A 24,123-nucleotide genomic window follows, 5' to 3' on the forward strand; every position below is an offset into this window, starting at 1 on the left:
TGTCCCCAGTGCCAAAAACACATATGCCCCCAGTGCCACATATGCCCTGCAGTGCCAGATACACATATTCTCCCAGTGCCACATATACCCCCAGTGACAAATAAACATATGCCCCCAGTGCCACATACACATATGCCCCCAGTGCCATGTACACATATGCCCCCAGTGCCATGTACACATGCCCCCAGTGCCAGATACACATATGCCCCCAGTGCCAGATACACATATGCCCCCAGTGCCAGATACACATATGCCCCCAGTGCCAGATACACATATGCCCCCAGTGCCAGGTACACATATGCCCCCAGTGCCAGGTACACATATGCCCCCAGTGTGACATATGCTCCTTAGTGCCAGATACACATATGCCCCCAGTGCCACATATTCCCCCCAGTGCCAGATACACATATGCCCCCACAGTGCCAGAAACACATATGCCCACAGTGCAAGATATGCCCCCACAGTGCCAGATAAAATTATGCCCCATAGTGCCAGAAACACATATGCCCCCACAGTACCAGATACACATATGCCCCCAGTGCCAGATATCACCCCATAGTGCCAGATATGCCCCCAGTGCCAGATATGCCCCCATAGTGCCACATATGCCCCCCCAGTGCCAGATACACATATGCCACCAGTACCACATATTCCCCCAGTGCCAAATACACATATGCCTCCAGTGCCACATACACATATGCCCCCAGTGCCAGTACACATATGCCCCCAGTGCCACATATGCCCGCCCAGTACCAGATACACATATGCCCCCAGTGCTACATATGCCCTGAGTGCCAGATACACATATGCCCCAGTGCCAAATACAGATAAGCCCCTACTTCCATGTAACCTTATGTCCCAGTGCCACATATGCCTCCAGTGCCACATATGCCCCACAGTGCCAGATACACATATGCCCCCACAGTGTCAGATGAAAATATGCCCCCACAGTGCCAGATACACATATGCTCACAGTGCCAGATATGCCCCCATAGTGCCAGAAACACATATGCCCCCACAGTACCAAATACACATATGCCCCCAGTGCCAGATATACCCCCATGGTGTCAGATATGCCCCCATAGTGCCAGATATGCCCCCACAGTGCCAGATACACATATGCCCCCAGTGCCACATATGCCCCCCAGTGCCAAATACACATATGCCCCCAGTGCCACGTACAGATATGTCACAGTGCCACATATACCCCCCAGTGCCAGATACACATATGCCCCCAGTACCAGATATACATATGCCCCCAGTGCCAGGTACACAAATGCCCCCAGTGCTAGATACACATATGCCCCCAGTTCCACAGATGCACCCCAGTGCCAGATGCACATATGCCTCCAATGCCACATATGCCCCCCCAGTGCCAGATACACATATACCCCCCAATGCCAGTTACACATATGTCCCCAGTGCCACATATCCCCCCAGTGCCAAATACACATATGCCTCCAGTGCCACATACACATATGCCCCCAGTGCCAGGTACACATATGCCCCCCAGTGCCAGGTACACATATGCCCCCAGTGCTACATATGCTACCAGTGCCAGATACACATATGCCCCAGTGCCACATATGCCCCCAGTGCCAAATACACATATGCCCCCAGTGCAATGTACACATATGTCCCAGTGCCACATATGCCCCCCAGTGTGAGATACACATATGCCCCTAGTGCCGGATACACATATGCCCCCAGTGCCACATATGCCCCCTCAGTGCCAGATACACATATGCCCCAGTGCCAGATACACATATGCTCCCAGTGCCACATATGCACCCCCAGTGCCAGATACACATATGCCCCCAGTGCCAGATACACACACTCCTACCCCCATGCCCCGCACAGCGCTGCTGTGCTGTGTCAGGAAGAAGAGCACAGCTTGCACCTCTCCTGTGTCCCTCCTGTGTCTCTGGCGGTGGTGGGATGTCTCTTAAATGCAGCGTGTCTCTCATGAGCCACAGCTGCCAGTCCGCGAGCTCAGATTAGCTCAGAAACCACACCTCATTTGCCGCTGGAAATACAGAAGGGACACAGGAGAGGCGCGAGTTGCGCTCTCCTTTCCGACACAGCACAGCAGCGGGCAGAAAGAATGGTGGTCGGGCCGTCGGTACTCCGGCTGCCAATTTCTTACTGGTACGCAGTACCGCCCCATACCGCCATACTTGCAGCACTGCAATATCAGTAGCATGAGCTAGGTGTAGGGAGGCAGTGGTAGAACTTTGTTAAACAACATAGGCCCTCATTCCGAGTTGTTCGCTCGGTATTTTTCATCGCATCGCAATGAAAATCCGCTTAGTACGCATGCGCAATGTTCGCACTGCGACTGCGCCAAGTAACTTTACTATGAAGAAAGTATTTTTACTCACGGCTTTTTCTTCGCTCCGGCGATCGTAATGTGATTGACAGGAAATGGGTGTTACTGGGCGGAAACACGGCGTTTCAGGGGCGTGTGGCTGAAAACGCTACCGTTTCCGGAAAAAACGCAGGAGTGGCCGGAGAAACGGTGGGAGTGCCTGGGCGAACGCTGGGTGTGTTTGTGACGTCAACCAGGAACGACAAGCACTGAACTGATCGCACAGGCAGAGTAAGTCTGGAGCTACTCTGAAACTGCTAAGTAGTTAGTAATCGCAATATTGCGAATACATCGGTCGCAATTTTAAGACGCTAAGATTCACTCCCAGTAGGCGGCGGCTTAGCGTGTGTAACTCTGCTAAATTCGCCTTGCGACCGATCAACTCGGAATGAGGGCCATAGAGTATGTAGTGATTACAAAGAAAAACATACTATATATAACAAGTGGAAATAAACATCAATAAAAACTGCTATATCAACATTTTTGGTCCTTCATTTTATTTTGTGGCTTTTATTTTTGCTATTTTTTTATGTGCTTTATTAAGAGAGAAACAGTATAAAAAGAAAATAGAAAAGAAGAAGAGGAGACAGAGGAGAACCAATTCGGTGGATATGTAGGCAAGTAATATAAAAGTGGACTTCTTATTATTGTCTTTGGGGCTGATTCAGAGATGTACGCAGCTGATACACAGTGGCCATGTTCATCTGGTCTGCGCACGCGCACTGGCTACAGTGTGTGCGCGCAACCTTACACATTGTGGAAGGATGAAGTGCAGTGTGATTGACAGTGGCTAGTGTTCGCGGGGCGGCAACGTGGCATGGGGGGGCGGACCCAAACTGGGGCATGCCGTGACCGTTTTCGGGGTGGCTGCATGATGTCACATGCAGCCACTCTGATTATAAAAATTGGTGGCCAACCGCCTGACAGTGCAGCCAAGCTGTGCTGCCAGGCGTCAACCTTAGTTTGAGGTGTCTGGGCACCTTGCCATGTGCTGGGCCCCTAACTAATATGATGCCCTAGGCAAGATTTTGGCTGGTGCCACCTAGCACAACCGCTAGTTCCGCCTCTGACCCTGCACTCCTTTCCCAGCACAATCACCCCTCACCCATAGCAGTCCTTATTTTGGTGTTCCTACCCCCTATGTTTTAAACAGGAACTAAAGGGTGTGTGTTTTTGCTGGAAAGGGCATGGCCACACAATAGTACCCCCAATTTAAATTACGCCACACAGTACTGTAACTTTATTCACATTTTATCATGCGATAGTGTCCCTTATTCACGTTACATCACACAGTAGTACTACTTTACCTTATAAACGTTACTCCTCATAGTAGTATCCCTTATTCACATTACATCACACTGAATTGCTCATTATTCACATTACATCACACCATATTGCTCTTTATTCACATTAGACCACACAGTAGTGCCCTTTCTATACGTTACGCCACACAGTAGAGCTTATACACATAATGCCACACATTAGTAATGCATTTATACACATACCACACAGTAATGCCTCTCACACATATGACATTATTATTGTCCTTATAAACATAATGCGCCGTACACATTATGCCAACCTTTATTAATGCCCTTATACACATAATGCCTCACATAATGCCACTTACACATATGCCGAACACTATTGCACAACCAACCCACTCACACACAGCACTCACATGGCCGCTAACACTGTGACCTCTGCCTCTTCTTGAATACAGATGTGTCTTCATACATCTTGCCTCAATGCGCCATGCAGCAAGAAATGCCTGTCTAGAGTCTGCTGTCAGCTCTGCTAACATTGGGAGCCTTTTTTTGATGAAAATGCATCTTATTTGCATTGCTATGTGGCTAGGATGCACAAGCAGCTTCTGCTGATTAAAATGATATGTGGTATGCCTATATTCTGTGTGCGACTGTGGCTGTATCTGCATGCTACACACAGGATATAGGCATGCAGCATATAATTTTAATCAGAAGAAGCTGCTTGTGGGCGGCCCCCAGCATGTGAGGAGATGGATGCAGAGATGGATGCAGAGATGGATGCCGATCTGGCTGCGTATACACGGAGACAAAGATAAGAACCTCTGTGCCAATCACCATTGCATAGCATCCTTCTGAATCTGCTATCATTTTAGTATGTACAAATGGAATATTACTGTGAACCCATAAAGATTTCAACCCCCCAATTCTTACAATCTGCAGGTGCAAAGAAGGTGTGGGTAAATTGCATACCTTGAGGTATATTTACTAAGCTCCCGATTTTTTCTGAGTTTGCTTTTTTATTCTAAATGTCATCTCGGGAATTTACTAAACACAAATCTCGGCAGTGTTGGGGCTATTCATATTGTATGTCACAAATACGAATCAATAGACCATCGGTCAAACGCGGCGGTTATTTAATACAACTCAGTAATTTACTAAGAATTTATATTCTCAATCACTGCCGACAATAGCCAAACACTACCGGGAAAGCATGGAATTCGTAAAAAAAAAGCAGTTTTAAAATAGACCTGCTTTTTGGTTGCATGTTTGGATAATCATGCACGGATCAGTAAGATCCGTGCATGTTTATCTGTGGGAAAGGGTCTGAATGGCTTTAATATGTCCAAAGAAAATTCCGTGAAGTCCCCACTTCTAAGCATAACCAGCCTCGGGCTCTTTGAGCCGGTCCTGGTTGTTAAGATACAGGGGAAAAAATGCACAGGGGTTCCCCCATATTTATACAAACAGCACCGGGCTCTGCGTCCGGTCCTGGTTCTAAAAATATGGGGGACAAAAGATGTAGGGGTCCCTCGTATTTTTAAAACCAGCACCGGGCTCCACTAGCCAGAGAGATAATGCCACAGCCGGGGGACACTTTTATATAGGTCCCTTCGGCCGTGGCATTACCCCCCTCAACTAGTCACCCCTGGTCGGGGTTTCCTGGGGAGTGGGGACCCCTTAAATCAAGGTTTCCCCCCCTCCAGGCACCCAAGGACCAGGGGTGAAGCCCGAGGCTGTCCCCCCCCCATCCCTGGGCGGTGGATGGGGGCTGATAGCTTTTGTTTGTGTAAAATAAAGCATATTGTTTTTTTGTCATAGAACTACAAGTCCCAGCAAGCCTCCCCCGCAAGCTTGTACTTGGAGAACCACGAGTACCAGCATGTGGGGAAATAACGGGCCCGCTGGTACCTGTAGTTGTACAACAACCAGGATCAGCTCAAAGAGCCCGAGGCTGGTTATGCTTAGGAGGGGGACCTCACGCAATTTTTTTTTTACCTTTAACACTTTAAATACTAGACACAATGAAGCCCTGCATGGATCTCACTGATCCTGCCAGGCTTCGTTGTGTTATGTCCGGCAGTGTTTTACTAATCACTCCCTTAAAACACTACCCAACATTACGAAAAACATCGCCATAGAAAAATACGAAAACAGAAAACTCGGCAGCTTAGTAAATTCCAGAAAATGATTACAAAAAGTTTCAGTAAAATACGTCCAATGAAAATCAAGATCAAACTCCCACCACATTGGCACAAACACCAATTTTTGTAAATATACCCCCTTGAAGCAGAAAGGAAGTTGGTGAAAAGAAATCGAGAAAGGAGAGAAGAGAAAGCAAAAACCCTGCAAATAAGGATCCCTAAATTGGACCTCCACAAATAGAAGTAAATTGATATTGGTTACAGCTATGAAGGGAACATGAGGGTAGCGGTATGAGAACTCAAACATGACCAGAATTACCTGGTCCCCAACTATTCGGACAAGGCCGAAATATATATATAACATTTAGCAAATATTTAAAGCGGAAAACATATCAAATAACCAATGAGACAAAAAGAAAACCACAAAGATACTGCAGGACAGTTCCAATAGGGGCTAGGAACAAGTCCCTATATCACAGGTAGTAAGCCTACAGTGGGGTATGTGTCCACTCGTAATGATAAGAGAAGCCCAGGTGTCACCTGCAAAAGTTCAGGTGGGGTCTATGACCCTGCCCTGGTGGCGGGACACGCTTGTCCAACTTTGAGTCTTAGATGAAGCTGGAAGGGTAGTGGTGGGAGCCAGTTCTGGTAAAAGGTCAGGTTTGGCCAACATGTCCTGTTCTTGGACCATGGGTTTTCTCATTATACATGGAGTAGTTGGCGAAGACTTGCAGCAGAACGGGAAATCTCTATTTATAGCGTATATGGTGCTGGTGGAGAATCTTGGTGAAAGGCAGAAGGTCTGCATGTTTCTGAATTGTTGAGTGAGCCAAGTTCTGGAAAATTTGCAGCTGCATATCCTGAAAAGAGATGGTAGGGACAGAGCCAGTCCTAACCAATTTGATGCCCTAGGCAAGATTTTGGCTGGTGTCCCCTAGCACTGTTCCTAGTTCCACCTCTGATCCAGCACCCCTCTCCCACCTCAGCACCCATCACACAGCACACAGATCACAGCAGCCGGCAGCAACACCAATCACCCCTCACCCATATCAATCCTCATCCACAGAGCCATAACTAGAAATTTTGACATCCTGTACCAGCAAGAGCATTAGTGCCACCATATTTTAAATAGAGACAGCGTGTGCCCCCAAAAGGCCATGGTCTTTCTTTGAAGGGGGGTGGCCACACAATATCATCCCAAATTTAGTAGTAGTGCAACCTTATTCACAATCCATCACACTAAAGTTAACCTTATCCTAATTATGCCACAGAGTAGTAACCCTTTACCTTATACACATTATATCTCACAGTAGTGACCTTTATTCACGTTACGTCATACAGTAGTGTCTGTTATTCACATACACCACACCGTATTGCTCCTTATTCACATTACACCTCACAGTAGTGCCCTTTACAAAGCAAATGGTAGGTTCTTGGGGAAGTGCATCGACAACATTACTGGAGTTTGAAAAAGCCGCCAATGTGCAGAGAGCAGCACTGGATCAGTGGAGCCTTTGGAGGTATCCCTCACATGACAGGATCACATTACATTACACCATAGGTCAATTGTACTCATTTTGTTTTTTACGTTACTGAATTCCACCTAAAATTATATTTAAATATACTTCTTTAGCCCCTAGTTCAGTGTTTCCCAACCACGGTCCTCAATGCACACTAACAGTCCTGGTTTTAAGGATAACCATACCTGATCACAGGTGATTTAATTAGTACCTCAGTTATTTTGATTGAACCATTTGTGCTCAAACATGGTTATCACTAAAACCTGCACTGTTGGTGTGCTTTGAGGACCGTGGTTGGGAAACACTGCCCTATTTGAATGGACTCCCATCCAGGCTTGTATTTGTGGAAAGTGAGGCTAACATCCAGAGCACAGTTTTAAAGGGCTGATCTTATACTGTATTATATTACAAGAGTGATTCCCGGGGGTGTGGCTTGCAGCCTGACTATGCAGAGGTGTCCCTGGGGAGCTCCTGGAAAAAGCCTCACATTTTCCCCATTATAACTGAGCCACCTGTGTTTAATTTGCTCCTGGAGTTCTGTTATATTGTCCCTGAGGCAGGGCAATCAGTGTGGAAGAGCTGCGGAGCCAGGGAACAGGTTTTTCCTGTTCCTGCAGGTTGCGGCCTTCCTCCTGTGTAGAAGCCGGGACCTAAATTTCGCACCCCTTCCGGCCGGGCGACGCCGACCAGCGGGGGACACGGATTACAGCAGCCCTAGCTGACCACACTCCCCCCCCCCCCCCTCATGGACCCTTACCGAGAGCCGAAGAAGGCGCGCACGGGCAACTGGAGCTGGGAGCCGAGCGCTGAACAGAGCCGCGAGGTATCTGTGGACGTGCAGTCCGGTGGCCATCTTGGAGGAGGCAGAGAGAGCCGCGCAGATGAAGTGCGCGCATGAGTGGCTCATACCGGCCGGGACTCTCCCGCTACAGGTATTCTTCGGTCGGGCTGGTAGAGTGCATCGGCCCAGGGGACTCCTGGGCTAACTGGGGGTGGCAAGAGAGATCCTTTCAATACTGAACATCCATTCTTTAGGTGCTGCATAGCTCCTGCTCTCCCCGGAGCCACAACACAGCCCCCAGCTTATATTACTGCACATCTGCCAGCCGCCCTGAAAGTGAAAAGCCTCTGGAGCCGTGTTGTTTCCTCCGGATCCCGGCGCCGCACACTGCCTGCCGGCAGACCTGTCAGAGGACAAGCTCCGGTACCACACTGCAATAGTCAGCTCCTGGGGACACCCGCATACGGACGACCAGGTACGATTGTGGGACCATCTACCCTTGTCCCTCCCTCCGACGCTGCCTGGTCCTTACTCTCCCCGACTCTGGTGTCACGCTGCCATCCATTGTCGCTCATCAGTTGTCAGCTGCCCTAAGAGGATAGTGATAGGGTCACTGGCCCTCATCTCCCCCTCTGCACTGTCTAGGATGCTGGCCTAGCGGCACAATCTGTCCTACCTGGACTGCGATAGTTTTCTTTATACCTTTCCCTTTTCTACTTAACATACATCCGACAAACAACATCTGTGGGGTAAATTTACTAAGATTCGTATTTTCCAGATTCAGGTCAAAGTTCAATCACGAATGACATCGACGGTGTGAAATTGCAACTTTTTTAATTGATTACGATGGATTTACTAAGCTGTCGTATTCGGGTTTTTCTTTTCTTCCGATGTCGATGTCATTCGTGGTTTTTTACCTATTTTTACGGCAGTGATTAGCAAAACACTGCCGACTTTTTTTACAATCAATCTCGGCCGGATCTGTGTGATCCGTGCTGGGGTTTATTTATTTATTTATTTTTAATTAAACACTGTAAAATATTAAAAAAAAATGCGTGGAGTCCCCCCTCCTAAGCATAACCAGCCTCGGGCTCTTTGAGCCGATCCTGGTTGCAAAAATATGGTGAAAAAAATGACAGGGGTTCCCCCATATTTAAGCAACCAGCATCGGGCTCTGCGCCTGGTCCTGGTCCCAAAAATACGGGGGACAAAAAGAGTAGGGGTCCCCCGTATTTTTAAAACCAGCACCGGGCTCCACTAGCTGGACAGATAATGCCACAGCCGGGGGTCACTTTTATATAGTGCCCTGCGGCCGTGGCATCAAAAATCCAACTAGTCACCCCTGGCCGGGGTACCCTGGGGGAGTGGGGACCCCTTCAATCAAGGGGTCCCCCCCCCCCAGCCACCCAAGGGCCAGGGGTGAAGCCCGAGGCTGTCCCCCCCCATCCAATGGGCTGCGGATGGGGAGGCTGATAGCCTTTGTTGTAAAAGAAAAGATATTGTTTTTAGTAGCAGTACTACAAGGCTCAGCAAGCCTCCCCCGCATGCTGGTACTTGGAGAACCACAAGTACCAGCATGCGACGGAAAAACGGGCCCGCTGGTACCTGTAGTACTACTACTAAAAAAATACCCCAAAAAAGACAAGACACACACACCGTGAAAGTATAATTTTATTACATACATACACACATACATACATACTTACCTTAAGTTCCCACGCAGGTCGGTCCTCTTCTCCAGTAGAATCCAAGGGGTACCTGTTGAAGAAATTATACTCACGAGATCCAGGGGTCCAGGCTCCTCGGGAAATCCAGGGGTAATCCACGTACTTGACAAAAAAAACAAAACGGTGTCCCGACCACGAACTGAAAGGGGACCCATGTTTGCACATGGGTCACCTTTCCACGAATGCCAGAAAGCCACTCTGACTTCTGTCTAAGTGGGTTTCTTCAGCCAATCAGGGAGTGCCACGTTGTAGCACTCTCCTGATCAGCTGTGTGGTCCTGTCCTCACTGACAGGCAGCACACGGCAGTGTTACAATGTAGCGCCTATGCGCTACATTGTAACCAATGATGGGAACTTTCTGCTCAGTGGTGACGTCACTTTAGGTCAACCGCAGGGCAGAAAGTTCCCATCATTGGTTACAATGTAGCGCATAGGCGCTACATTGTAACACTGCCGTGTGCTGCCTGTCAGTGAGGACAGGACCACACAGCTGATCAGGAGAGTGCTACAACGTGGCACTCCCTGATTGGCTGAAGAAACCCACTTAGACAGAAGTCAGAGTGGCTTTCTGGCATTCGTGGAAAGGTGACCCATGTGCAAACATGGGTCCCCTTTCAGTTCGTGGTCGGGACACCGTTTTTTTTTTTTTTGTCAAGTACGTGGATTACCCCTGGATTTCCCGAGGAGCCTGGACCCCTGGATCTCGTGAGTATAATTTCTTCAACAGGTACCCCTTGGATTCTACTGGAGAAGAGGACCGACCTGCGTGGGAACTTAAGGTAAGTATGTATGTATGTGTGTATGTATGTAATAAAATTATACTTTCACGGTGTGTGTGTGTCTTGTCTTTTTTTGGGTATTTTTTTAGTAGTAGTACTACAGGTACCAGCGGGCCCGTTTTTCCGCCGCATGCTGGTACTTGTGGTTCTCCAAGTACCAGCATGCGGGGGAGGCTTGCTGGGCCTTGTAGTACTGCTACTAAAAACAATATCTTTTCTTTGACAACAAAGGCTATCAGCCTCCCCATCCGCAGCCCATTGGATGGGGGGGGACAGCCTCGGGCTTCACTCCTGGCCCTTGGGTGGCTGGGGGGGGGGGACCCCTTGATTGAAGGGGTCCCCTCTCCCCCAGGGTACCCCGGCCAGGAGTGACTAGTTGGATTTTTGATGCCACGGCCGCAGGGCACTATATCAAAGTGACCCCCGGCTGTGGCATTATCTGTCCAGCTAGTGGAGCCCGGTGCTGGTTTTAAAAATACGGGGGACCCCTACTCTTTTTGTCCCCCGTATTTTTGGAACCAGGACCAGGCGCAGAGCCCGATGCTGGTTGCTTAAATATGGGGGAACCCCTGACAATTTTTTCCCCATATTTCTGCAACCAGGATCGGCTCAAAGAGCCCGAGGCTGGTTATGCTTAGGAGGGGGGACCCCACGCAATTTTTTTAAATAAAATAACAACTTTCCCACCCCTTCCCACTGATATACATGCACGGATCTCATGGATCCCTGCATGCCTATCCAATCACGGAAAAAAAAAGTAGGTCTGTTTTTTTTTAGCACTTTTTTACGAGTTGTAATTTTTCACGGCAGTGTTTGTTTGTTTTTTGCTTTGCACTTCTTAGTAAATGACCGAGATTCATACTTAAACAGCCGCGTTTTGACCGATGGTGTATTCATTCGTAATTTTTTACCTGAACTTGCAAAAAATTACGAATGCCCTAATCACTGCCGTGATTAGTGCTTAGTAAATTACCGAGATGACACTTTGATGAAAAAACGGCATCTCGGTCAAAATCGGGAGCTTAGTAAATTTCCCCCTGTGTCTCTTTTTATATTTGTTATACCCCGCCTTCCCTCTTCACTTTCCCATAATGGCACAAAGAAACAAGAAAAACACGCAGGCCCCCACAATTTTTTTTGAACAAAAATCTAAGGGCCCCCCAACTCCTGCATTGCTCACGTAGTGTTCACTCTAGGATTTTTTTTTAGGGCAGGGTGCTGAGCATTGAAGAGGGCACATTTTAATTTTGAAGGGCACATTTTTGATGTGACGCTTTGCGCACAAAGCATAGTGCATATGTTTATAGTTTTTGTACATACATTTTGCCCTTACTAAATCATATAGCCATGCATACATACACTATAAGACACCTAACATCTGTACTGAGAAACATACTGTATATGTCCAGTCTTCTTGAAAGATCGGCTGTAGCATATAAATAAGTAGATAATTATAAATGTCTTTTCCAGTGCTGATGTAGTTATAATCCGTATATGTTATAAAACAGAAAAGTTAACCAATGGGTTAAAATATATAGGAAAAAATAAGTCTGTTCTACTAGGGAAATACTGTAAGCAGTACATGCTCACTGCTTACCCTGTTCTTTCCCTCTTTATCAGAGTGCTGTGTTATTTATAGTGCCTCCTCTGCCATCCAATTGGCCAAGGATAGAAATTGTGTTCCAATTTCAGAGGTGGGCAAGGAGTAGATGACAACATTGTAACATACACTTTGTTGCATTCTGTATGCAAGGGGGCGATTTATGGTCCTGCAGGGTGCGCTGAAAAAGGGCAGGGTGCTTTTTCACATTTCAAAAATGGGCAGGGTGCAGCACCCTGCTGAAACAGCCTAGAAGGAACACTATCACGGATCCTCCTTCCTCCCCCTGCTCATCAGAGGCGGGTATTGACCCACAGATCCAAGCAGTTATGACCAGTTTACTTGAAGGGGTACAGTCCGCCTTTAAGCAAGAACTTTCTACAGCTATCGCCGAGTTCAAATCTGATCTCACGGCCCTTGGTAATCGTAACCTTTGTCGCTCCCAGCAACGTCTTGATTCGGAGCTCTCCAGACTCCATGATGAGCTGGAGGACCTCAAAGAACGTCAAGAAGATCATGAGAATCGCTCCCGTCGGTTGGTCTTCAGTATGCCGAATGTCGGGATCCCGGCGCACATTATACCGGCGCCGGAATCCCGACACCCGGCATACCGACAGCTATTCTCCCTCGTGGGGGACCACGACCCCCCTGGAGGGAGAATAAAATAGTGTGCACCGTGCCCGCAGCGTGGCAAGCGCAGCGAGCCCGCAAGGGGCTCCTTAGCGCTCGCCACACTGTCGGTATGCCGGCGGTCAGGTTCCCGGCGTCGGTATGCTGGTCGCCGGGAGCCCGAGCGCTGGCATACAGTACTACACCCCTCCCGTCGTAACAATTTGCGCATCTGCAATGTGGTGGAATCAATCCTTAGCTCTGCACTACCATCCTTCCTAAAAGACTTCTTTCAGCACGTTTTACCTGACTTTTCAGATGCTGATTGTCTTTGTGATAGAGCCCACAGAGTGCTTTGAGCAAATCCGGCCCCGACACAGCCGCCCAGGGATGTCATAGTTCGTCTACATTATTTTCATTCAACGGAATGTATTCTGATGTCAATACGAGACACTCCAGTGATCGACTTCCGCGATATGCAATTGCAAGTGTTTCAGGATCTGGCCCCCTCCGCCATTCAAAAGAGACGGGACCTTCAGCCTGTTACTCATATACTACGCCAACAACAAATACGATATAGGTGGGGTTTTCCTTTCATGTTACAAGTTACAGCGAACAATTCTACTTACTCCATCAAAACCTTAAATCAAGGTCAGGATCTGTTGGCTAAACTTGGTCTCCTCCCTGCACCGTCACCCGATGGTGGGTCTGCCTCTTTCTCTGGGCCACGACGCTCCCAGATCCCTCCACCTGAATGGACGAGGATAACTCATCACCGCAACGACACCAATGACCCTCCTTGATTTTGGCGAACTCTTTCTGACTACACTTGGACAGTTCTCAACACTTTAGGAATGTGTTTCCTGATAAGAGGAGACTCTTGCTATCATCTTCCGTCTTTTAATGTGCTTGTCATGGGCTCTGATATTGTTCACCAAGCTTTAATGTTTGTCATGTGTTACACCTAGCCTGAAACTACTACGCTGGGCTTTTTTCCCGTTTGCCTTGTCCCCCCCCCCCCCCCTTTTTATGTTGGTTATGACACAGTACGTTTTTGTTTATTGTTTTTCATATTTTGTGTTACATTACTGGCTATCTTCGGCTCCAGCCGACTCAACTATTGCGGTCCAGAGGGACCCGCTTCTCCTGCATTAGTTTGCTGTTCCCACTACCCCCGTGCTCCCTTTATTTGCTACTTCAAAGTATGATGTTTTATATTTGTGTAGCGGTCCTTGATTGGGACCCTATAATTCAGGGTTTTCTCCCGTATGGGTTCTCTATCACTTTCTCTTCTTCTATATTTCTGATTCTTGTTTTTTGCTGTTCTTCTTTCCTTTTCCTTCTTCCCCGGGACGGGTTTCCACTTTCCACCGCCTCTCTTTTGTTCTTTGGTATCACATGGCGCTTAAACTGTTTTCTATAAATGTTAACGGTCTTAACTCTCCCAAGAAATGTACAGTGATGTTGTCTGCCTGTCGGAGAGAGAAGGCTGATATAGTTTTCCTCCAAGAGACCCATTTCACCGGTACTCACTCTCAACTTCACGGTAAGCAATTTACCCAGACCTTTTTTGCCTCTGCTGACTGTAAAAAAAGGGGGGTAACTATATTGATCCACCGTAATATTCCATTTGTCCACACTACAACCATAGCTGATCCTAACGGCTGATACCTGATAGTGATTGGTACGCTCCGCACTGATATTCTAACGCTCGTGTCTGTATACGCCCCTAATCAAGACCAATCCCGTTTTTTTCGCACACTCTTTTTGCGTCTTAATAGAGTAGCACAAGGCCACATTATTTTAGGTGGGGACTGTAACACTGTGCTTGATCCCTTCTTAGATAAATCTACTCTTCCTAAAACTAAGAAGGAGGCATCCCCGTCTGATGCTGCCCTCACATTGACATCCTCCCTAACGCAACTTGATTTACGAGACACCTGGCGTCTTAAACACTCCAACGCTAGAGACTATACCCACTTCTCTGCACCTCATCAGCATTACTCTCGAATAGATATGATACATGTATCTCACTCACTCTCGACGTTGATATCTGATTCAGGCATCACTCCCTGTTCATGGACAGACCATGCAGGAGTATATATCCTGGTCGACCACTATGGAACCCCTAATAAGTCCCGTAAATGGCGTCTTGATGATACTCTTCTTTGACACCCCTCCACTCTCTCAGACACTAAATTGAACCTGAATTTTTTTTTTGAGGAAAACGCCTCCCCAGAAGTCTCTCCTAGCCTAGTTTCTCTCCCAGAAAAATAACCTCAGAGGTCAGTTAAATACCCTTTTATCGCGGAGAGCGGCAGCTATACTACAGAAGCTTCGTCAAAAATTTTACGATAAAGCGGATAAAATAGATAGTCTCTTAGCTAATAAGTTAAGAAGTAAGCAAGCTATGGGACTGATAGAAAAACTACATTCTTCTACATTAGATGCACTTACTTATGATCCTAAGTTGACGGTGGAGGAATTTCGGAACTATTATAGCTCCTTATATAATCTCCCTGCCCCCCCTCTTCCCTCCGATGACCCAGAGGGAGCATGTTCATATTTGTTGGGTGCCCCCTTGCCGGGTTTGACAGAGCAACAGATTTCTCTTCTTAATGCGGATATATCGCTGGAAGAGACGGTTGCCGCTATCAAATCTATGCGGTCGTCAGCTGCCCCTGGTCCAGATGGCTTTACCGCTCAGTATTACAAAACATTCCATACGGAATTGGCTCCTTACCTTACTTCGCTCTTTAATAGTGTTCTAGAGGGAGCATCATTTGCGCCAGCGACTGTACAAGCTGACATTATTGTGATTCCGAAGCCAGAGCGGGATCCAACGCGATGTTCCAACTATCGCCCGATCTCTTTGCTGAACGTAGATCTTACGATATACGCTAAAATCTTAGCCAACCGCTTAGCTCCCCTACTTACACAACTAATACACTCGGACCAAGTGGGCTTCATTTCTGGCCGCCAGGCCTCCGATAATACCAGGAGAGTCATAGATTTGATCACTCTCTCCATAAACAGAAGCTACCCTCGTTGTTGTTAGCATTAGATGCAGAGAAGGTTTTTGACAGAATCACCTGGCCCTTCGCTTTCTCAGTACTCCGGAGGATGGGTTTTTCTGACAAATTCCTAGAAGGTGTTTCGGCGCTTTACAGATCCCCTACTGCCACGGTTTCTGTTAATTGCCTTACCTCTTCCGCATTCAATATCACTAACGGCACCAGACAGGGATGCCCACTCTCCCCGTTGCTATTTGCCCTGGTTATGGAACCACTGGCAGCAAGGATCCGAGCTAATATAGATATAGCTGGAGTGCGGGTAGGCCCTACTGAACATAAAATTGCGTTATACGCTGACGATGTCCTAATATCTCTAGGATCCCCATCTCAGTCGTTACAGCCGCTCCTTTCTGAGATAGACCTCTACTCTAAACATTCAGGTTATAAACTTAATACGAGTAAGACTGAAGTATTGAATTTTTATATCCCCGGCCCGATTAAGCTCTCTTTGGAAAACTCCTTTCCATTTCAATGGTACAAGCAAAAGATTAAATATCTAAATATTTTTCTAACGCATACCCATCATCAACTTTACCAAGCTAATTTCCCTAGGCTTTTATATCGAATTAAGTCAGATTTGACTTCTTGGCGTAGTCTCTTTATCTACTGGATAGGTAGGGTAAACTCGGTGAAGATGAATGTGCTCCCTCGGATACTTTACCTGTTCCAGACCCTCCCGATATTTATTCCTCCATCTGTTTTTAAATTCTTACAATTTCATACTTCACAATTCATATGGGCGAATAAGCGTCCTCGTGTCCGAATGAAACTCTTACAGCGCCCCACATTTAGTGGCGGCCTAGGCATCCCAGATTTTAGAAGATATTATTTAGCCACACAGCTCTCACACTGCGTACAATGGTGCAACCCCGAATCTAGAAGGGTCTGGGTATCTATAGAAGCCTGTCACAACTGAGGGTTGGAGACCCTGACTGGGAGCCTCAGCTGTAGGGGCTGATGGGTACTTGAACTTAGGAGGAGCCATGGGACTCCTGGACATGCGTAAAGACAGTAGCAAGGATGCCCGAAGGCGTGACCACGACAACTGGAAATATCTTTCAGTGATTTTATTAAATGAAAGTCATAAAACGTGCAGAAACAATAGAAAGTCACAAGTGGAAATTTAGGTGTGCAACTGGTTAATACCAGTAACCTGGAATGTAGAGAAAAGTTCTGTAAACTGTAAATGAAGCTAGGGTTCGCTGGAAAATTGAAATAGAAGCTGGAGTGCGCTGGAAAACTGTAGTTGTTGAAGAGTGGCTGCTGGAAAGCCGGAATACAGACATAGGTGAGTAAGGTGATGTTGTAGAGGGATAATCACAGAGGTGTCGTGTTACACCACAGAGTGTAACACAGAGGAGTCAGGCTTGAATGCAGGAGAGTTCACTGGAGAATCTGTAGAAGACTGCACACAGGAACCACTGGAGACAAATGAAGCACTGCAGAGAAAGTCCATGGAAGAACTGCTCACTGGAAACACTGAAGACCATTGAAGCACTGACATCCTTCAATGCTGGGACAGGCTGTTTAAACCCACAGGTTAGCAGGGATTGGTGGGCAATTAACCAGAGACCAGAGTGCAGCTGCTGTGTAATCAGGCTGGGAGCAGAGTGCAGCTGATTGGCTGAAAAGTAACATGTGATGAAAACAAACATGGCTGCGCCCATGTTTGAACTTGGAGGGAAAGACTGTTTGTAACTTGCATGTGAGTTTTAACCATGAAGCTGCCAGAATCACAGTAAAGAGATTTGAGACAATGAGATGCAGCATGCTGCACACAGACAGCGCAGATGGAATCCAGGCTTGGGACACTGGGACAGTCTCAGGAGGCATTTGGAAGGTAAATACTAATAAGGAATTACCTGGATCGTGACAGTACCCTCCCCTTTAGGAGTGGCCCCAGGACACTTCTTAGGCTTGAGGTGGAAAGCCTGAAGCAACTGGATTGCTAGAAGTCCTCCCAATCTTCTTCATCTGAAAGGACTGAAGAAAAACCTGTAGAAGGTCCGTTTCCTGGATTAGAAGTACGAGAAAATTGTGCTTTTGAAGCTAGCACTCCACTAAGTCTTAAATTAAATCTTCTTCTAGAACGAGGACTTTTCATACAGAGACCTGTAGAACTTTTTGGTAATTCTGGAACCTCTTCATGCGTGAAAGCATAACAGGAAAGAGCAGGACCTCCCATAATGTAGCTTGAGTCATCCACAAATTCACCTTCGGAACCTGAATTGAATCCTGATGAACTTGAACTGGCTGGAACCAGAGGAGTCTTTGGACTAACGGATAGGACTTGATTAGATTCGAAGGTGCTGGAATCGGCTGGAACTGAAGGAGGCTTACTGGAATCGGCTGGAACCGAAGGAGTCAGAATCCGGTTGGAACCGGAATGAGTGGTATCCAAGTGTTCAGTTAGACCATCCTGGACCTGGTCCATGCTGGATGCCAACAGGGTGGTGCTCTCTGATAACGGCAAACAGGAGTTCATAACTGCATCTGTAGCACAAAAATTTCCATCTGGGAACTTGGCTCTGGATACTTCCCTTGGGGCTGAAATTTCGGTGACCCCTCCTGGGGTTGACGAATCAGACACCTCTCTCAGGGTTGTTTTCTCCAGCACCCCTCCTGGGGTTAACAGATCAGAAACTCCTTTTTGAGAAGACTCATATGCCCCTAGTAGAGCTTGAACATTGGATACCTTTCCTGGAGCTGTAGAAACAGATGCCCCGTCTTGGGCTGCAGAAACAGACGCCCCGTCTTGGGCTGCGGAATTGGATTTCCCTTTGGTGAAGAAAGTCTCATTAAATCTCTTTTGTTTCCCGGAATTGGAAATGGGGCTCCTGGACACAGGACCCCAATTGTAGAATTGGGTTTTTCTTTGATCAACTTTTATATTTTTCTTGACCGGCTCAGAAGGAGCTGAAGATTCCACATAGGAAGGTTTGTAACTATGAATGCTGTGATGTGGAGATCTATCCCACTTCCTCGGCTTACGGAGAGAACAGTCTTTAATAAAGTGATCAGAACCCCCACAGTAGAAGCAGAGTTGAAACTGCATGCGACGCTTGCATTCCTCTTCAGAAAGTCTAGACCGTGGCTTACTCCGGAACTTATCTTTACTTGGAGCAAGGGGAAACGACTTGGACATAGAGAGATTGGCAGCTGTTGCATCTGTGTTCTCAGCAGACTGTGGGAAGGCTTTCATGGAGACGGGAGCAGAGATAATAGGAGTATCACAGAGACACTTTGAAATAACTGGAACGATGCTAGAAAGAAGGTCTTGTAACTGAACCAACAGTTGACTGAGAGTCAGGACACTGGATGCCCCTGAACCATTAAGGGTTACTTGGATTCCATCCAGCCGGGTGGAAAGGCCCAGGAGACAGCGAAAAACTTGACCCTGTGCAGCCTCCAGAAGTTCTAAGCGTGCTGCAAGTCGTTGCATCGGGTTAAACGCTTGGGCCTGGTCTCCGGCCAGATCCATTAGGTCAGTGCTTACTGTCACAACTGAGGGTTGGAGACCCTGACTGGGAGCCTCAGCTGTAGGGGCTGATGGGTACTTGAACTTAGGAGGAGCCATGGGACTCCTGGACATGCGTAAAGACAGTAGCAAGGATGCCCGAAGGCATGACCACGACAACTGGAAATATCTTTCAGTGATTTTATTAAATGAAAGTCATAAAACGTGCAAAAACAATAGAAAGTCACAAGTGGAAATTTAGGTGTGCAACTGGTTAATACCAGTAACCTGGAATGTAGAGAAAAGTTCTGTAAACTGTAAATGAAGCTAGGGTTCGCTGGAAAATTGAAATAGAAGCTGGAGTGCGCTGGAAAACTGTAGTTGTTGAAGAGTGGCTGCTGGAAAGCCGGAATACAGACATAGGTGAGTAAGGTGATGTTGTAGAGGGATAATCACAGAGGTGTCGTGTTACACCAGAGTGTAACACAGAGGAGTCAGGCTTGAATGCAGGAGAGTTCACTGGAGAATCTGTAGAAGACTGCACACAGGAACCACTGGAGACAAATGAAGCACTGCAGAGAAAGTCCATGGAAGAACTGCTCACTGGAAACACTGAAGACCATTGAAGCACTGACATCCTTCAATGCTGGGACAGGCTGTTTAAACCCACAGGTTAGCAGGGATTGGTGGGCAATTAACCAGAGACCAGAGTGCAGCTGCTGTGTAATCAGGCTGGGAGCAGAGTGCAGCTGATTGGCTGAAAAGTAACATGTGATGAAAACAAACATGGCTGCGCCCATGTTTGAACTTGGAGGGAAAGACTGTTTGTAACTTGCATGTGAGTTTTAACCATGAAGCTGCCAGAATCACAGTAAAGAGATTTGAGACAATGAGATGCAGCATGCTGCACACAGACAGCGCAGATGGAATCCAGGCTTGGGACACTGGGACAGTCTCAGGAGGCATTTGGAAGGTAAATACTAATAAGGAATTACCTGGATCGTGACAGTACCCTCCCCTTTAGGAGTGGCCCCAGGACACTTCTTAGGCTTGAGGTGGAAAGCCTGAAGCAACTGGATTGCTAGAAGTCCTCCCAATCTTCTTCATCTGAAAGGACTGAGGAATAACCTGTAGAAGGTCCCTTTCCTGGATTAGAAGTACGAGAAAATTGTGCTTTTGAAGCTAGCACTCCACTAAGTCTTAAATTAAATCTTCTTCTAGAACGAGGACTTTTCATACAGAGACCTGTAGAACTTTTTGGTAATTCTGGAACCTCTTCATGCGTGAAAGCATAACAGGAAAGAGCAGGACCTCCCATAATGTAGCTTGAGTCATCCACAAATTCACCTTCGGAACCTGAATTGAATCCTGATGAACTTGAACTGGCTGGAACCAGAGGAGTCTTTGGACTAACGGATAGGACTTGATTAGATTCGAAGGTGCTGGAATCGGCTGGAACTGAAGGAGGCTTACTGGAATCGGCTGGAACCGAAGGAGTCAGAATCCGGTTGGAACCGGAATGAGTGGTATCCAAGTGTTCAGTTAGACCATCCTGGACCTGGTCCATGCTGGATGCCAACAGGGTGGTGCTCTCTGATAACGGCAAACAGGAGTTCATAACTGCATCTGTAGCACAAAAATTTCCATCTGGGAACTTGGCTCTGGATACTTCCCTTGGGGCTGAAATTTCGGTGACCCCTCCTGGGGTTGACGAATCAGACACCTCTCTCAGGGTTGTTTTCTCCAGCACCCCTCCTGGGGTTAACAGATCAGAAACTCCTTTTTGAGAAGACTCATATGCCCCTAGTAGAGCTTGAACATTGGATACCTTTCCTGGAGCTGTAGAAACAGATGCCCCGTCTTGGGCTGCAGAAACAGACGCCCCGTCTTGGGCTGCGGAATTGGATTTCCCTTTGGTGAAGAAAGTCTCATTAAATCTCTTTTGTTTCCCGGAATTGGAAATGGGGCTCCTGGACACAGGACCCCAATTGTAGAATTGGGTTTTTCTTTGATCAACTTTTATATTTTTCTTGACCGGCTCAGAAAGAGCTGAAGATTCCACATAGGAAGGTTTGTAACTATGAATGCTGTGATGTGGAGATCTATCCCACTTCCTCGGCTTACGGAGAGAACAGTCTTTAATAAAGTGATCAGAACCCCCACAGTAGAAGCAGAGTTGAAACTGCATGCGACGCTTGCATTCCTCTTCAGAAAGTCTAGACCGTGGCTTACTCCGGAACTTATCTTTACTTGGAGCAAGGGGAAACGACTTGGACATAGAGAGATTGGCAGCTGTTGCATCTGTGTTCTCAGCAGACTGTGGGAAGGCTTTCATGGAGACGGGAGCAGAGATAATAGGAGTATCACAGAGACACTTTGAAATAACTGGAACGATGCTAGAAAGAAGGTCTTGTAACTGAACCAACAGTTGACTGAGAGTCAGGACACTGGATGCCCCTGAACCATTAAGGGTTACTTGGATTCCATCCAGCCGGGTGGAAAGGCCCTGGAGACAGCGAAAAACTTGACCCTGTGCAGCCTCCAGAAGTTCTAAGCGTGCTGCAAGTCGTTGCATCGGGTTAAACGCTTGGGCCTGGTCTCCGGCCAGATCCATTAGGTCAGTGCTTCCTGTCACAACTGAGGGTTGGAGACCCTGACTGGGAGCCTCAGCTGTAGGGGCTGACGGGTACTTGAACTTAGGAGGAGCCATGGGACTCCTGGACATGCGTAAAGACAGTAGCAAGGATGCCCGAAGGCGTGACCACGACAACTGGAAATATCTTTCAGTGATTTTATTAAATGAAAGTCATAAAACGTGCAAAAACAATAGAAAGTCACAAGTGGAAATTTAGGTGTGCAACTGGTTAATACCAGTAACCTGGAATGTAGAGAAAAGTTCTGTAAACTGTAAATGAAGCTAGGGTTCGCTGGAAAATTGAAATAGAAGCTGGAGTGCGCTGGAAAACTGTAGTTGTTGAAGAGTGGCTGCTGGAAAGCCGGAATACAGACACAGGTGAGTAAGGTGAAGTTGTAGAGGGATAATCACAGAGGTGTCGTGTTATACCACAGAGTGTAACACAGAGGAGTCAGGCTTGAATGCAGGAGAGTTCACTGGAGAATCTGGAGAAGACTGCACACAGGAACCACTGGAGACAAATGAAGCACTGCAGAGAAAGTCCATGGAAGAACTGCTCACTGGAAACACTGAAGACCATTGAAGCACTGACATCCTTCAATGCTGGGACATTTAAACCCACAGGTTAGCAGGGATTGGTGGGCAATTAACCAGAGACCAGAGTGCAGCTGCTGTGTAATCAGGCTGGGAGCAGAGTGCAGCTGATTGGCTGAAAAGTAACATGTGATGAAAACAAACATGGCTGCGCCCATGTTTGAACTTGGAGGGAAAGACTGTTTGTAACTTGCATGTGAGTTTTAACCATGAAGCTGCCAGAATCACAGTAAAGAGATTTGAGACAATGAGATGCAGCATGCTGCACACAGACAGCGCAGATGGAATCCAGGCTTGGGACACTGGGACAGTCTCAGGAGGCATTTGGAAGGTAAATACTAATAAGGAATTACCTGGATCGTGACAAAGCCGCCGAAATGGGTCTCTCTACTCTCTCTTCTCTTCTCTGGCTTTCGAAATCCTGCCGCCCCAGAACTATAGCATCCCACCTCGTAGTTTCCCGCTCACTAACGATTTGGAACTTTGCCAATAGGAAGTATGGCTTGGCCCCAGCCCCATCCCCTATTATCCCAATATTACATAACCCCGCATTCCCTCCTGGTACACATAAATCACTGTTTGCTCCTTGGCAAAATAGAGGTATCTTATATCTGAATGATTACTAGGGATACTAGTTTTCCACAGTTTTCTCAGATTCAAGAAACTATTGATATTCCCTCTAAGTATTTTTATCAATTTTTACAACTCATAGGCCGCGTCCTCTCTAGTAGACCCCTGACCACGTTTGAGACTATATGTTTCAGGCGTCACTCAACCAAAGGCCTAATTTCCCTCTTATATACTACTCTCAGTGGGGACACTTCCTCTCAGCGTAACCCTCATGAGAGAGCATGGGAAACGGACCTAGGCTCGGCTTTAGATGACGAGGAATGGTCTGAGGCCTGGGGTAACGCGGCATCTAGCTCTATCTGCGTTAGAATCAAAGAGAATGTCTATAAATTACTATATAGATGGTACTATGCACCATCTCGCTTGAGTAAAATGTACCCAGATACGTCGGATGGGTGCTGGAGAGGATGTGGCGTAGATGGCTCTTTCCTACATATATGGTGGTCATGTCCTAAAATAGCGCATATGTGGAGGGACGTGATCAACTTTATATCTAGCTTGCTGCAGATTTCTATTCCTTCTGACCCTAAATACATTCTCCTCCCCTTAAACCTACCAACACCAACAAAATTTCAAAATAAATTGTTACGACATATAGTATCCGCAACAACATGTCAACTAGCTGCAGATTGGAAAAACCCTATCCCGCCTTCCATGCAATCTATAATTGCCCGTATCTGGTACGTTTACCGCATGGACTACATGACTAGCATCATAAACTGCTCCTCTAAGTCATTTGAGAAAATTTGGAGTCCATGGCTGGCAACCCAGCATGCCCCTTCACCCTTTAATTTGTGATACCCCGCACCATATTTGATGGGAAACCCCCCCCCCCCTCCCCCCCGGGGACACTATCCTATTCCATTTCGTCTATTCCACTTCTTTTTTTCTCTTCTTCTCTGTCTTTTTTTCTTCCTGACCTTCTTCTACTCTTGCTCTT

Source organism: Pseudophryne corroboree, chromosome 1 (genome assembly GCF_028390025.1).
Source record: "Pseudophryne corroboree isolate aPseCor3 chromosome 1, aPseCor3.hap2, whole genome shotgun sequence".
Taxonomy (NCBI): Eukaryota; Metazoa; Chordata; class Amphibia; order Anura; family Myobatrachidae; genus Pseudophryne; species Pseudophryne corroboree.